Consider the following 17,301-nt stretch of genomic DNA (forward strand, 5'->3'; position numbering starts at 1 on the left):
ATATCTTATCACTTAAGGATATTTTTGAAGCACAATACAAACAAAAATATTAATGTCATTATCTTAAAAGCTAAAATTAATATCCTGGAGCGCAACGCATAAAACTGATATTTAAGAAAACAATTTTTTGCTAAAAACCATAAGTATTTTTTATAATTTTTCAGTACTTTTCTGCACGACGCTTTACTGACCAATAAGGTTCGACGTAATTCTTACCACGTGATCTCAGCGCTATCGTGAAGATGAAAGAGCTTCAAATTTGCTTAGGATAAGAACGTTATCCTTATTATTGAATTAATTTTCAAATTAAACTCACAACAAACACTGTGATTTCTAACAAATTTATAGATTATGAGGTCATGTAACATGATTTTCATATCATAACATTGAATACGTACAAACTAAAACCTCTTGTCAAGAATGATAATCTCACCGACCAATATTATTAACAGAATCAAGAATGAATTAATTCAACATTTCTACTCGCATATTGTTCGTTACCGTTCACCCAAAGTTAATAAAATGCAATCAATAACAGCATTCTATGTACAATTATATGTTATCTTTTAATAACAGATTATAATTTTTATACAAGTCATTGTATTCTGGGCCATCATCTACACCATTATCATTAATATTATCACCATCGTCATCATAATCATCATAATCATCATCATAATCATCATCATCATCATAATTGTCACAATCTTGAGCAGTATGGCATCATGAATATAAAGAATAAGGTATATATATGCCTTATGTTAAAAAAAACATTCGCTTAAATAAGTCCCATGTATCAGAGAACTACACATAATTTCCCAAATATATGTTTATATTGTGTATAAAAGATTGAACCAATTAGCAGTTTGATTTTGGTATGTAACCATCAATCAAAGACGAATTCTTATTACATAATGATAGTTTCATAACTATAAAAAACCTAAACTATTTACAGTATTACATTTCAAAACAAAATATTTCTTACGCAAGGCTTACGATTCTTTATGTAAATAAGGCCAAGATGAATAAACATTAATTTTACATGATTCTGATATTGATCATTTTTTTTAATGGTCTGATTGAAAAATAATATTCAAAAGCAAACTGTTATTTTAAAATTCACCATTTTCAGATACACTGTACATAGTGGGTCCCCCTTCATAAAGGTTATTTAAAAAAAATTGGTAAATATATTTTTTGTAAATAATATGATTTTCTCATAACTTTATCAAGTGTCAGTGCACTGGTTTCTCAGTATATGAATATGTCAAAATATAGAATTTTTCTGTTGAATATTCATCATATAGATAGAAATATCAATGCACAATCTTTTAACCCTCTCAGTATCGGGTTTTACAAACTCCATTGACTTACTGCACATAAACATGACTAGAGATTATAAGGGATTAATGTCTATTGTTGAAACAGATTCTACTTATCATCCTCTCCCTTCTTCCTGTCTGTCCAATCTTCTTCCCTATACCTTCCTACTCCCCCTCTCTCTCTCACTCTCCATGCCAGTTATCCATGCAACATAATATAAACATGTATGTATCCCCCTTTAATATATATCGCGTGTCTTTATGTTCCATATCTGTTTTTGCAATTAGCAGTCGACTTCGCCCGCCAAGTTCCCCTAATCTTACATTATTTACTTCATATACACCGTTGAATTGATTAAACCTTGCATATAATTCTTCCTTTGTTTTTCATAAAGAATAATGTCAACGGAAAATATATTTCAGGAAAACGCACTCGGCCAGTAAAAATAGGCTAAAAAGGGATTATTTCGTGCGACGGCCTCCCTATAAGTGTTTGCACTAAAAAGGTCAAAATTAAGAAATCTACATTGAGTCGTATTCCAATCAATCTTGTCAGTGTTTTGCTCTTAGTTTGTTCTCTGATAGAAATCAATTGAACAGAGCTGTGACACCAATGTTTAAATTAAAAGTCTGACAGGCTCATGGCATATTTTTATGGAAGTTAAACATTGTCCATGAATAAAATGAATATTTCATTCGCTCCTTGAGGATTGCCAGTACAATCGAGGGTGAATGATTCATCTATTTGTTTATATATCTCTTTGTTCAATTTTACGATAAATCTATGGATTCTTGTAAATTCTTGACTAAATTTGTTCAGCCACCGCACTCAGTAGAATCTGATCAATGTCTGCACCTTGAATTGTATATATCTTTTCCCAAAAATGGCAGTGCGAGCAATTACCTTTAGTCACTGGCATGCTCATTCTCGCCCTTTATTTAATGATTTAAAAATTCTTAATGTTTATGATTTGCATAATCTATCAGTATGTACCTTCATGTATGATCTGCGTAATAATAACCCACCTCACTCCTTAGCAGATTATTGTAACCTAATTAAGCCCAATTATCCTACTAGACAGAAGAAAGGCCAACAAGTAAATCTTCCAAAACTAAAAACAACTCAAGGCCAATTTTCACCTTCTTTTCTAGGTAGTAATTTCTGGAATAAAGTACCAGTCGAAATCAAATTGAAGAAATCAAGAAATAGTTTTAGGATTTCTATAAAAAGTTATTTGTCTTCCTAAATTCACACCATCAACGTGTAAGTCTAATATAGATAATTAATACAATTAAGATACTTCAAAAGTGTTTATGATAACCCTTTACAAGGAATATATTGTGATTGATTTTTTTGTTTTGTTTTGTTTTTCCTTCTTAAAAGTGTATTTTGTAATTTTTGTGGGGTCAGGCTCGATTAGCACTTGTGCTTTTTTCTGGTCCCATTTACCATTGTATTTTTATACATGTGTAACTGTTATGCAATTTGCTTTATAACCTGTAAACATGTGAATATTGTTGGTAAATAAAATCAAATCAAATCAAATCAAACCTTCAAATCGTGAGTGTGTTTCGTTATCTATCTTTCAAATACTGGAAAATATAGAAATATAAAATATGGCATTATGCCGTTATGTCATAAATTTGTTTTTATTTCTGCATTTACATCGGTATCAGAATTTCTAAATATACAAAGGTATTATAAAACAAAACTGTAGTATTAGTCGTAATATAAGCAGTGTATATGAATATCAACATGATGTATTATACATTTTATAAAACAATAATTTTTAAAGAAAATACATCGTGAGCGTGTAGGCTTGATGATGATGACGGCCACATCATATCGTATGCAATATGATCTCGCCAATAGTATTTTCAACCAATGATATAGAAACCTTTTTCCACATGTCTGATACATGTTCTTGGATGCAGGAGTATTATGGGGTTTATTTATGTTTTTTTAAAGAAATTCCTATTGTTAACCGTGATGTTCAAAATGGGTCAGAGTTATTAGGTCTTATTAGGCCTCACTGCTACAGATATTTCAGATATCTAAAGATGGTATTATTCTGGTCAGTGTGTGTGATATTCATCATAGTGAATGATCCTGACATATCATCGTTTAGAATGTGAATCGCTTTTCGAAGACGAGAATACTATCTCCATTACAAGCAATTACCTTGCCTGATGATGAGATCATTACACGGGAATTAACAAGGTAAAGCAACCTATCATCCTCATCAGATAGTCTAATTGATAGAGGGAATGGCGTCATTCTTCTCTCCTTCACTTCACTCCCACTCATCACCTGATCAATCACACACGTCTTGTACTCCTCATCTGATGTCACAACGTAGAGGTCGTCTGTTATAGGATCAACACTGACATTCAAGATGACATCACTGTGGGGGATTTCCCTTTGACCACCCTGTCTGTCTATGATTGGTACTCTCTCATCAACAGGGCAAGGTTGAGCGATGATGTGACCTGATGATAGCACACCTCGCATCACTACATTCTGTTTACATGTGATGGTATTCACGATCTTACTATCAGCTGGGTTGATGACGTATATCTTAGTCTGATCACACTCAGCAGCGATGATCATCCCATCACGGTCAACAGCTACATACACCAATGTAATATTGCGCGTTGTGTTTCTTGGTATTGTGACGTCATTGATGCGCATCCATTGTCTGTCATACACACTGATGCATTCAGTCAAACTGTCCCCTGTACAACCTCTAAACCATCTACCGCACACTATCTTGTCATCATTCAGTAATGCGCAGGAGAAAACACATGATGAATCAGTACCTGTTATCACTCTCTGGATGTGTTTAGTGTTCATATCAAACATGTATGTATGCTTGCTATCTGACTCCCAATATGTGATGATCACATTACATTCATCTATGCAGTCAACAATAATTGGGTTTGTGAATTTATCTCTGACATTGATTGTATCACTAAGCATCCATTCGCCATCATACCCACCAATCCTACCATCATACTTCTCTCTCCCAACACCCTTCACAAACCTCACACCTGATATTCTATCAGTGATTTGTTTCACATCATTCTTATAAAGTGGTTTCTTTAGTTTATCACTCACTGACATGTTCACACTATGGCCATCTTTAACAATGTTTTTATCGTCTTCTAGTACTGTATCTATGGTCTGTATTGCATTCTCTATTGTTTTTGTGTCATCCTGCAATGATTTCATCAACTCTCCGATCTTCTTATCCTTCTCTTTAACAATGTTATCAATGTCTCTATGAAGACCAATCTTCTTATTGTCCATGTGTCTTTGTCTAATCTCTGCATTTGTATGGATTAATTCAAGTTGTTTCTCTCTCTCTCTTCATTGTTCTTTCGAATCTTTTCATTAATCTTCATAATCTCTTCTTGAAGTACTTGAATCTGATCATCAAAATTTTGGTTTATTTTGTCAGCCTCCATCTTCTCCTTGACTTTATCTATGTTGAACGCCTCCTTGATTATGGAATTAACTTCATCTTTCAAAGCTTGTAGATGGGTGTCTGTGTCTTTCGTGCATTGGTCAATTTCATCTTCATACAGACGACCTTCTTTCAATTTGTCCCCCCCCCTTTTCTTTTTTAGAACTGTTAGCCTCGCCCTTCTGTATTTTATTGCATTATTTATATCTTGTCTCTCGCAAGGCTGTTGATGTTTGATCATAGCGCATGAATAACACAATGGAACGCCATGAGATTTACAATATAATTTTACCTTTTCATCATGTTCTTCACAATAAATATTTGGCCCACCCCTTTTCACTCTTGCGATGCATCCTTCTTTAGAGGCGCAGTCATCACAGAGTCTCTTCTTCTCCTCCACATAGTACGTCACATCTGTGATTGATTGACAGTCCTTTCCTTCACATTGTTGGTCTGGGTAGTGATCTGGTCTGAGTAGTGATCTGATGAAAATGAAAGACAAAAAAAATTAAGAAAGGAAGACAGATAGCTAGATAGAGAGAGGGGGGGAGGTGGGTGGGGGCGAGCATTGTGTTTGTATGTAGAATTAGTGAATAACAAAGCTATACAAAATTGAACAACATTTTACCGATTTCAAAAATAATAAATCCTAGAAATGATTTCTCTCCCTACGTTTGCAAATCCCTATTATGAACAATTCTCTTTCTTAATCTTAAAAAAATCTTACAATTAACGATGCCATAAATCACAAGAAAAAATATTTCTGATTGTTGTGAGAAAATAAGAAAACCTTTTGCCTTTCATAATTTGACATTTTACCTGTTGTGGTAAGCGCTCTCCAAGATACCTTATTCATCAAATATTCACCGAAGATGGCGTGGTTCTTAATGCAGCAGAAAGATGAAGGTGTACTCGAGGCTGAAAATAATATGAATTGAAAAGAATAGAAATAATAATGTCAGACAATTATTACGATGAAAATAGGGATTGATAAAGTTATGATTTTTTTTCTATTTCTATGGAACCCATCTATACATGGCTTTGTAAATACAAATCTCCTGACCATCAGGTTGTTATTAACTTACAAAATGAATCTAAAGTGATTTACTCAATTTTTTTTCCACAAATGAGAAAATAGGAATTGTTAACCTATAATGTTGATCGAGGTTTTTTTGTGCTCGTTAAAGCTTTCTTGGTTTATATACATGTATACATGCAATCATATTCTTTACGCTTTGAGTAAGCATAACCAGTTAGATTAGTAAAGTGCGTAAGCCTTGATGTGGAATGTTTAATACCCCCCTTCCCCGAACATTGGTCTCACGAACTGAAATTTCGCAGCTCCGTTTTTTAAACGGATACTTCATTCTCATTTATACAGTGCGTATCGATAAGAATTTTACATTTTGATAAAGTTCTTGGAATTGAAAAAGAAACAATTTGGGGTAATCAATTCACATATATTCTTGAGTTTTGGCCTCATGTTTCAAATAAAAGTAAACATTTTGACAGAACGTTACACTTGGGTGAGCAATGCCCATTTTAATAAATCTCACAAAAATCGGTTTGCGCAGAATTGTTCATTGATCACGTTGTGTCAATTGAAAACGGAGAAAACAAACTGACCGTGCGGTTCATTTCTCATTTTGCATTTTCAGTCAATTGAATAAAAAGTAACATTTGAAATTCTGTAAAAAATTAGCAACCCAAACTAACATTTTTACCCCAGGTAAGCACAACCATTACCCTTTTATGCCAGCTTGATCTGGATCCGAATGAAAAAAAAACATGTAATTGAGATATTTCCAACATTTCTTGTTTACTAATTACTAATTATATTCCCTAGCATAATAATTAACAAAAAGAAAATCACGCAAAGCCATGGCATCTGAATCACATCTCCGTGTAAAGCCAGATGCCATCATAATGGCCTCAGTGTATGGGGCACAAGGGTGCATTAGGGCTCTATGAACTATTTCGGGCAAGGAAACAAATTAGAAAAGTTTAAAGATATTCTTAAATAACTATTTTTATAAAGTCAATGAACTCTTCATGATTAATGTTTACCTTAATCCATATAACTATTTTCAATTTCTGTGCAAATCATTTTTTCCCGAACTTTCCCAAGATAATGGTGCGCACTCAAACGGAAAGATTTTTAGCAGTTATATCGTTATTATATTAAAGAGACCTCTACCAATTTTCGATTGTGGAAAAAAAATCAGGATATTATAAATGCAAAGAGCAAACTTTTTATGGGCACTGTAGAGGAAAGGAAGAGATGAGCAAGAAGAAGTCATATCCCTTTCAATTAATATAAAATAACATGCATCTGCAGACATTACTTACAAATCAGCTATTTTGGAATTATAACACTACATGTACTCATAACTACATAACTACACGAGCGTTTCCCCCATCCCATAGACAATTCTTTACTTTTAGTCTGTTAATGTTTCAAACAAACTATGAATAGAAACTCGGCCAATATCGTTCTCTCAGAAGAGCATTTATAAAGTATTCTCTCATGATCATTGTCATACCGCCATCAACGACACAATGTGGAGAAGTCACTACTTAGAGGAGATAATAGTCCTCCTCAGTTAGTTCCGAAATCATTTCATCAATTATGAAAACAAATATTTTTTTTTTATTTACCAATCAGCTCGATAATACTCAGGATGTTTAATCAAATCTTATTGCGGGTGAAATACGAAAAAAAAATGTATTAACATTTTATAAAGAATCGAAATAGATATTGTAGGAGTGTTTATTCTTATCACATGAATTTGGGATCGATTAATATGGCACAAACATGATGATATGATATTCATTCTTGTTTTCATTTCAATTCAAACATAATACGAAGTTATATGTATCAGATGCTAACTTGCATATTTATTTGAAAAACAGTACAAATTACAATACATGGAAATGGACCTAGCCCTCAAGCAAATTTAAGCTAGCCGCATGCTAGTCGCTAGCTAGCCGCATGCTAGTCTCTAGCTTGCAGCTTGTTAGCGGATAGCTTGATAAGCTTGTGATATGCATTTTTTAAAGGATGTTTTATTATATTCTCTCAAATCAAAATACACAATCACATTCTATAAACAATTTGTACAAACTATTTGAAACATAATTATCAATTATACAATAAATCAATTACAATTATACAAATTATACATCAAACTTCAAAAATACTAGAAATTAATACTAATGAATTTCAGCAATTACAAAATGAAATATTAACAAAATACATGACATGATAAGAGAGAAAACAGAGATAAACAAATGCAGACAAAAATCGACCTTTTATCGAGCATGTATCGTTTGCTAGCTTAAAATGGCTAATTAAGCAAGCCACCAGCTAGTCGCTATATAGCTAGTTACTAGCATGTAGTACGTTTGGATTTCTGTAGGGGAGAAATAAAAATCGACGACAAACTGATCGTTCTCAATCGTTAGATAAAATATTGTTTATTTCCTCGATATCATCTGAAAGAATGACATTGTAGCGTCTATCGACCTTCATAACTCACCTTGTTTTTATTGATCCTCGCTGAAGTATAATGACGTCAAATTCTATGATGATCTCTTGAAAAGCATTTATCGTTTTGATGTTATCTTAAAACTTTGTATAAACTTCAGAGACCGATTTGTTGAATAATAATTTATCTATGCTGCGAGACAAGATGGCGTATGTACATGACCAATGTCGTTACACGTCTATGAATTAAGCAGTGGTAATTCCCTTATTTTAAGGGTAATTTTCACACATGGCTAGGCTGTACTACTGTGAGTCGGATGAATATTAAATATGAATTGAGAGAAATGTCACAACCCAGTTTTCAGTAGTCACATGTTTGCATGGAACATGATAATAATAGCTTCAAGGTGGGAGCGTCGACAATTGATGAACTTCAATGAGTATTCTGAATAGATTTTGTTTCTGTTTATGGCAGGACAGCGTTTGCTGGTAAACGCCAAGCTGGTACATAACCGATTACCTAGGAAACATTTTACGTCTAGGTTAATCAGTCTTAGTGGCTGACCTTATAGACGACAGATATTACTCTCTGGCCTTTTTATCAAAGTGGAGACAATGGCAGAGTAGGGATTCGAACTCACATCCTTGCAATTTTGAGTCCAATGCTCTAACCACTGGACCACACGACCCCTTGATCGATATGAATACGAATTAAAGTAAAGAGAAGAAGAAAGAGACACAGAAATAGTATAGCAGTGATATTGAGGAGAATAGATAAGGAAAGAGAGAGAGAATCTATGAAATATCTGACATTTCCCAAACAAAGTTAAAAGAAACGGTAAGTATATTTTTAGCATCTGACGAGGTCTTTTTTACACCTCATATACAGGGCGTCCCAGAAAAAAACCCCGGGATTCCTATGTATTTTCAATTCATAGGCAAATATTCTTATATTTCATTTGCATAATCAAATAATTCAATTATTCATCTTTATAGCATGAGACGAACACCTAATGCATTATACAGTGCGTATCAAAAAAAAGTTTACACTTTGAAAAAACCCTGTAAAATTATAAATTTGTAATATCCTGAAGATTTTTCCACATTTAAACATTGGTACAGATGCATTTAAGCAAATGACGATATAACTATCGAAAAATATTTCCGCTTGAGTGAGCACCACTTACTTTTGAAAAGTTAGTGAAAAATGATTTGCGCAGAACTTTAAAATAGCTATGCGAATAAAAGTAAACGTTTTTCATGAAGAACACGTAGAATTTAGCAAGTAAAATTGATTTTAAGATATCTTTGACCTTTTTTAACTTCGAAGAGTGCATTGCACCCCGCCCCACTCCCCCACACACCAAGGCCATCAAGACGATATTTGATTTACACTGAGCTGTGATTTACATAAAATGAATTAGGCTTGATTTTCATTTTTTTAATCATTGTCAAGCTTGGGAAAAGTGTGGAGAAACAAGTATTAAATGAAAAATTAAATGTCAACCCACTTTAAATAACAGAAACTTAGTGAAAAAGTGCTGGAGATGTCTGATGTAAACTTTTGTTTAGATTCAGTTATGTCCTCAGATCCAGCTGGCACAAAAAGGGTAAAAGTTGTGCTTACTAAGTGTTGAAATTTCAATTTGGGTGGCAAATTTGTTTAAAAATGCTTGAATGTGTCTGTTTTATCTTAATTGACTAAAAGTGCAAGGGAAATGTAGGAAAAATGTGTCGCAGGGTAAGTTTGATTTCGCCCTTTCCCCTTGACACTGCGTGAAAACGAGCATTTCTGCGCAAACAGATTTCTGCGAGCTTTAAAAAAATAGACAGTGCTCACTCAAGTGTAACATTCTGTCAAAACTTTTACTTTCATTGGATAGATTAGACCCAAACCAAAGATTATATGTGAAAAAATTACCCAAATGTTGTATATTTTTTAATTCCCAGAGCTTTTTCAAAGTGTAAACTTTTTTTTGATACGCACTGTAGAGCAAGACGAGTTTGAAATTTTAATGTCAAATCCAGAATGGCCAGAAAAAAATGACATTGTTCGCGATACGACGACCGTGCATATTTGACGACTAACTCAGTAGCATTTTTTTTATAATTCTTTGTTAAGCTTCTCTCAATTGATCCCTGAAATGAGAGCAATATTTTTTTCTGTGCAAATCGTTTCTTATATGCCTCAATATTTTGTAATCTGCCATGCGTAAGCGATTTTCTATTAAAGCTGTGGGTTTCAAAATGAGAGATGAGATTCCACTCTTGACATGAGTATCAAATTCATTATAAAAACATATTCATTTTGATTGTAAAATCTATCTCTGAAAACGGGTTTCCTTCTGTGTGGGACGCACTATATCAAAGGCAAAAAGGTAAACGTCATGATTTATTAGAGGTCACATGATTAAAGCGTTTCTGATTGGAGGAGTTATCAGTCACGATGGGAGCATGGATGAGAGACATGCTTCAGTGTTTCTTGTGAATAGATTAACATGAGTATGAATTAAAGCAAAGGAATATTTATGAAAAGGGAGTGAAAGGAGAGACAAAATGAACTTGTTAAACATTGAACACTTCACAAAGAAATAAGCAGGGAAAGAGAGAAGAGAAAAGAAAGAGAGAGAGAGTCAGAGAGATAACAACTCGTGAAATATTAGACATTACACCAGCAAAGTAGGAAATAAACGTGGACTGTATAATCGTACATGGCATTGCTCCATGTGTACGGTATAGTGACAATACGGAAACAGGGGCACTGGTAGTGCTGAATCACCCCACCCCAGGGATTGATTCGATTTATTGATTTCCGTTTTACAAATGTACATAATATCGTCGGCCTTATGCCAAAAGGGCCTTAACTGCTTTTGGCCATTCCGAGATAATGGCGTTTAAAGGTTTCGGCCTCTCTAATAATCAAAAGTTTGTGGTCGTTTTTTTTGCTTTTGAAGCCAATTTCGATAAACGTGTTAAGTTATTAAGTTTTACATGAAATGTGTTAAATTTATTATAAAAATTCAGAACCCCTAAAATCGGGTTAAGGCCCTTTTGGCATAAGGCCGACGATATGATAAACATAACATAACATGGTCGAAAAGACTACAAAACATATACAATATATATGTATAACATAATCATTACAGGAACACAATTCATTAAATAAATACATGTTATCTCAGATGACATTGTATTTAAAAGTAAAACGGTGGGTCTCGCTGAAAAAAGCAAAGCTTGTACAAAAGGCAAGCCTCTAACTTAGTTTTATTACAAAATTACAGCAAATAAATGTTTGGTCGTAATAATATATAGAAACTGTGTTTAAAAATAAATACACAATTTGTGTGTGCGCTTTACCAAAAAAAAAAAATGATTTGTCGTACATTTCTAGGATGTGTTGTATATTACCTACTGGAAATCAGGCAGGTTTGCCGAAATATAGAAATTAAATAAAAAACGGGGAAAGAAAAAAGGAAGAAAGGAAGAAAAACGTAGTGGCAAAGAATAAATTATTGTTCATTGTAATTATGTTTGCATAAAAAAACGTTTTTCATAATTTTATGAAACATGATTTCAGGGCCTATGTCTTTATTGTTCCTGTGCTCGCATTCTCTGTTCAACGTGATATATGATCCTGCAGTACTAAAACCTCCCGTTTTCAAGTCAATTTACACGAAATATATTTCCTCGCACTTCGACTTATTATTGTTTTATGTAGTGACATATGCTTCTTTTCCATGACTATTTAAAGTAATTGCCCCCTTTTATGAAATAAATCTGAATATAAGAAATGTTCAGCTCGCGCTTCGCGCTCGCATCGTTTGGTTAGTGAAATACGCTTGGTCTTAGTGAATTCCTTCAAACAAGCCTTAGAATGCCCCTCGCCAGGTCTGAATTTCCTAAATATTCAGCTCGTGCTTCGCGCTCCCAATATATGATTAGTGAGATGCGTATGATAATAATGATTACAACCACAACAAGTGCTTCGTGTGTTGAGATGTAATTTTAGCAAATTCGACAGGTACTTGACCCATGTTGACATTCGCATTAGATGACTATGTTGAGATATGTATGCTGTTAATTGATTCCTTAAAAAATAGTCCATAAATTATCCGTGTATGGGGTCAAAATATACAAATATTTCAGTTCGCTCTTCGCGCTCGCATTTTTTGTTTAGTGAGACAGGTACGTATCATGATTACAAAAGTTTGCTTATAACGTCCCATTTTGGGTCTGATTATCAAACATTTTCAGCTCGCGCTCGCACTATTTGATCGGTGACGTACATATCCGTTTACTGCACTGCACTTAAAATGTCAATACATGAATATATATCAATATGAATATGATTTAAAGCAAATTAGTGTTTATTAAACGGGGGAAAAGAGAGACATAAGAAGATGAGACAGCATTTGAAAAGATGAAAAGATTTGAAAAGAATTCCATAAAGCATGTAAAGTAAGAAAGGAACATCGTGTGTATGATGATCGCATATGGCATGTAGTGGGTGCATTTACATAAGACCCAGAGCAGAGCAACCTTTTCGTGCTTCAGATTAAACTGGTTAAGAATTGATTGCAAAAAAAAATGGATGTGATCCATGAGCTACGTGGTGATAAAAAATACAACTACATTTTAATAACTCCATCTCAACCACTATCCTTTCCTATCGTGTTTGAAAATTGATTGCATCTGTATTAATTAAATGGGGGGGGGGGGGTAAAGAAGCAGCGAAAAAATAAGAACTTTTAAATTGCTGTTAACCTGCACTTGTTCAAAAGACATTCTTTAGTGTTGAAGTCCATCATATCACAGTAAGACCTCCTCTCCAGAATCAATAATTTCATGGAAATTCAATTCTGATCTTCTCCATGGCTAACAAATGACAGAATGAATTCAATGTATTAAGATAAGGATGACAGACATTTTGACAGTATACGAACCTTTACTCTTTAGAACATTGTCCTCTTGAACTAATTGCCAATCTTTTTTTATGTTGATTCGATTTGTTTCAAACTTGAAATTTGACATCAACCACCCTAACACGCACACATCCACTTAAACACGCATGCACCCTCAAACACACCCACGCAAATTCTTTTCTCTCCCTTTTGTATTAACTCTCTCCCATTCTCTACCCCTCATCTCTGTTCTCCATTTATATATTTCCTTTCTTTTTAAATCCATCCTCCATTCACACACACACACACACTCTCTCAACCACCCCCTCTCTATCACACACACGCACACATACACACACGCACCCTCCCTCTCTAACACAATCACACACGCACGTGCGCACACACCCATGCAAATTCTTTTCTCTGTATTAACTCTCTCCCATTCTCTACCCCTCATCTCTGTCCTCCATCTATATCTCCTTCTTTTGTAATCCATCCTCCATTCACACACACACACACACACACCCTCTCTCTCACCCACACCCACTCTCTCTCTCTACTAAATCATTCATCTTTCTCTTCTTCATCCCGTCTTTTTCGACAAAACCCCCTCAGCTATCCTTTGTTATTTGACTTGTAATATCAAATGTATTTATGTGTTGTAGAAAGCGTGTGCGTAGTGATTGCCAAAGTATCCTATTGTATACAACCGTTCTCTAGAAAACACACTTCTTGTTTGTCCGTCGATGCGACGAGGACCATCAAATCATCCTGGGGTTTGATCATTAGCTTGATGGGTCCGCAAATGGCTAGTCAGGCCAATCTGTGCCCTAAATAGTCTCTGACAGTGTGGACAGGGAATATTGGCTGCTGCTACAGGGTTGGCAGTCCTTGCCTTCCTGGCCTGCCTGCGGGCTACGGCCACTACGGTCCTATTGGCCTCACATGTTACAGCACCCTTATGTACAGCTGTTCGCCATGCTCCTCTGTCTTGGGCTTTCTGTTCCCATGTGTCATGGTTGATGTTAAAAGACTTAAGTGATTCTTTTAGTGTGTCTTTAAATCGCTTCTTTGGGCCTCCATGAAAGCGTCTTCCTTCCTGGAGCTCGCCAAACAGAAGTTTCTTTGGCAGACGTTCGTCCAGCATGCGAGCTACATGTCCTGCCCACCGGAGCTGAGACTGCATCAGGACGGTGTAAATGCTGGGCAGGTTGGCACGAGTGAGGACCTCAGTGTCTGGTATCCTGTCTTGCCACTTGATGCCTAGAAGTTTTCTCAGACAGGTGGTGTGGAAATGGTTCAACTTCCTGGCATGGCGCCGATATACTGTCCATGTTTCACAGCCGTACAACAATGTGGTAAGAACCATGGCCCTGTAGACCTTGATATTGGTTGTTGCTGAGATTCCTCTCCCGTTCCAAACGTTCTTGTAAAGTCTGCCGAAGGCAGTGCTTGCCTTAGCAAGTCTGACATTGACTTCATCGTCAATGACAACGTTTCTTGTGAGTGTGCTGCCGAGGTATGTGAACTTGTCCACCACATTTAGACGTTGTCCGCTTATTGTGATGTTGGGTTCAACGTAAGGCTTTCCTGGAGCTGGTTGATGTAATACTTCAGTCTTCTTTGTGCTGATGATAAGGCCGAAGTTGTTGCAGGCCTCAGTGAACTTGTCAACACTATGTTGCATGTCAACCTCTGTGGAAGCAGTGAGGGCACAATCATCAGCAAACAGGAAGTCATTGATAGTGTCAGTTGAGACTTTGGTTTTTGCTTTAAGCCTCCTAAGGTTGAAGACAGAGCCATCAGTCCTGTACCTGATGCCAATGCCCATGTTTGTGTTGCTGAAGGCATCAGTCAGCATGGCTGAGAGCATGAGACTGAACAAGGTGGGAGCAAGGACACAGTCTTGTTTCACTCCGTTGGAGACATGGAATGAGTCAGAGGTCTCGCCGTTGTCCTGAACTCTTGCCAGCATGCCATCATGAAGCTGTCGTACGATGGCGATGAACTTTTTTGGGCAACCATACTTCGCCATGATTCTCCAAAGACCCTCTCTGCTAACAGTGTCGAAAGCCTTGGTAAGATCGACGTAGGTGGAGTAGAGTAATATCAAATGTATTTATGTGTTGTAGAAAGCGTGTGCGTAGTGATTGCTAAAGTATCCTATTGTATACAACCGTTCTCTAGAAAACACACACACGCACACCCTCACACACACAGGGGCCGGGGGAACCGGGGGGGGGGGGGCTTCAGCCCCCAACTTTTTTTAAAAAACCGTGTACAAAAACGTTGAAATGACCATAATATGATTGTGATTTTTAGCATGGTCAGCTCCCCACCACTTTTGGCTCAGCCCCCCGTCTCTCTCTCCACTCTAATAGACCTCCATTCCCCTTCACTATCTCTGTTCTTCATCTTTATATTTCATCGTTTATACTCCTTTCTAAGGGGCGGATCCAGGTTTCGCCAATAGGGGGTGGGGGGCGAAAAAATATTTTCATCAACATTTTTCTCGATTTTTTTTTTTTTTTGGGGGGGGGTTCAGGAGGTAGTCCTTACTAAAGACTGAAGTTTTAAGTATATGTTAGTCTTTATTGTTATAACACGATAAGGTATCTCATGTGGTCTTAATATATAATGCGAGCGCGAAGCGCGAGCTAAAATTCTTTGATATTTTATGTCCTTAGAACTGGAGTTTCTGAGCAATTTTAAATCATGAACAGATATATGTATCCAACTAAACAATGCGAGCGCAAAGCGCGAGCCGAAATTTTATTATATTCACGTGAACTCAATTAGGACTGTTTTTAGTGATTAATGAAGAGGATACAAGTATCACCAATTAAATAATGACAGTGCGAAGCGCGAGCTCAATTTTTTTTATATTCCGACCTGACTGAAAACTGGACAGTCTATACAGTGCGTATAAAAAAAAGTTTACACTTTGAAAAAACCCTGTAAAATAATGAATTTGTAATATCCTGAAGATTTTTCCACATTTAAACATTGGTACAGATGCATTTAAGCAAATGACGATATAACTATCGAAAAATATTTCCGCTTGAGTGAGCACCACTTACTTTTGAAAAGTTAGTGAAAAATGATTTGCGCAGAACTTTAAAATAGCTATGCGAATAAAAGTAAACCTTTTTCATGAAGAACACGTAGAATTTAGCAAGTAAAATTGATTTTAAGATATCTTTGACCTTTTTTAACTTCGAAGAGTGCATTGCACCCCGCCCCACTCCCCCACACACCAAGGCCATCAAGACGATATTTGATTTACACTGAGCTGTGATTTACATAAAATGAATTAGGCTCGATTTTCATTTTTTTAATCATTGTCAAGCTTGGGAAAAGTGTGGAGAAACAAGTATTAAATGAAAAATTAAATGTCAACCCACTTTAAATAACAGAAAGTTAGTGAAAAAGTGCTGGAGATGTCTGATGTAAACTTTTGTTTAGATTCAGTTATGTCCTCAGATCCAGCTGGCACAAAAAGGGTAAAAGTTGTGCTTACTAAGTGTTGAAATTTCAATTTGGGTGGCAAATTTGTTTAAAAATGCTTGAATGTGTTTGTTTTATCTTAATTGACTAAAAGTGCAAGGGAAATGTAGGAAAAATGTGTCGGAGGGTAAGTTTGATTTCTCCCTTTCCCCTTGACACTGCGTGAAAACGAGCATTTTTGCGCAAACAGATTTCTGCGAGCTTTAGAAAAATAGACAGTGCTCACTCAAGTGTAACATTCTGTCAAAACTTTTACTTTCATCAGATAGATGAGACCCAAACCAAAGATTATATGTGAAAAAATTACCCACATGTTGTATATTTTTTAATTCCCAGAGCTTTTTCAAAGTGTAAACTTTATTTGATACGCACTGTATAAGCGCGTTTTTATGTGTCTCAAACAATTAAATGCGAGCGCGAAACACAAGCCTATCTTTTGATATACTGACATGATAAAGGAGCATTTTGACAAATTTTGGAAAGAATTTCCAAAGAGGATATTTATCTCACAAATCAAAGAATGCGAGCGCGCAGCTTGAGTTGAAATTTTCGATAATTATAACAATTTGTGTAAATCAAACAAAATAATGAAAGCTTGATGTGCGAGCTAAAATATT

At 35.5% G+C, this 17,301-nt stretch overlaps 1 pseudogene; it reads right to left on the bottom strand.

Moving 5' to 3' along the window:
- Window positions 1-3,447: 3,447 nt before the first annotated feature.
- On the bottom strand, window positions 3,448-13,764 carry LOC121417910 (annotated as a pseudogene).
- Window positions 13,765-17,301: the final 3,537 nt, after the last annotated feature.

This window comes from Lytechinus variegatus, chromosome 6 (assembly GCF_018143015.1).
Source record: "Lytechinus variegatus isolate NC3 chromosome 6, Lvar_3.0, whole genome shotgun sequence".
Lineage (NCBI taxonomy): Eukaryota > Metazoa > Echinodermata > Echinoidea > Temnopleuroida > Toxopneustidae > Lytechinus > Lytechinus variegatus.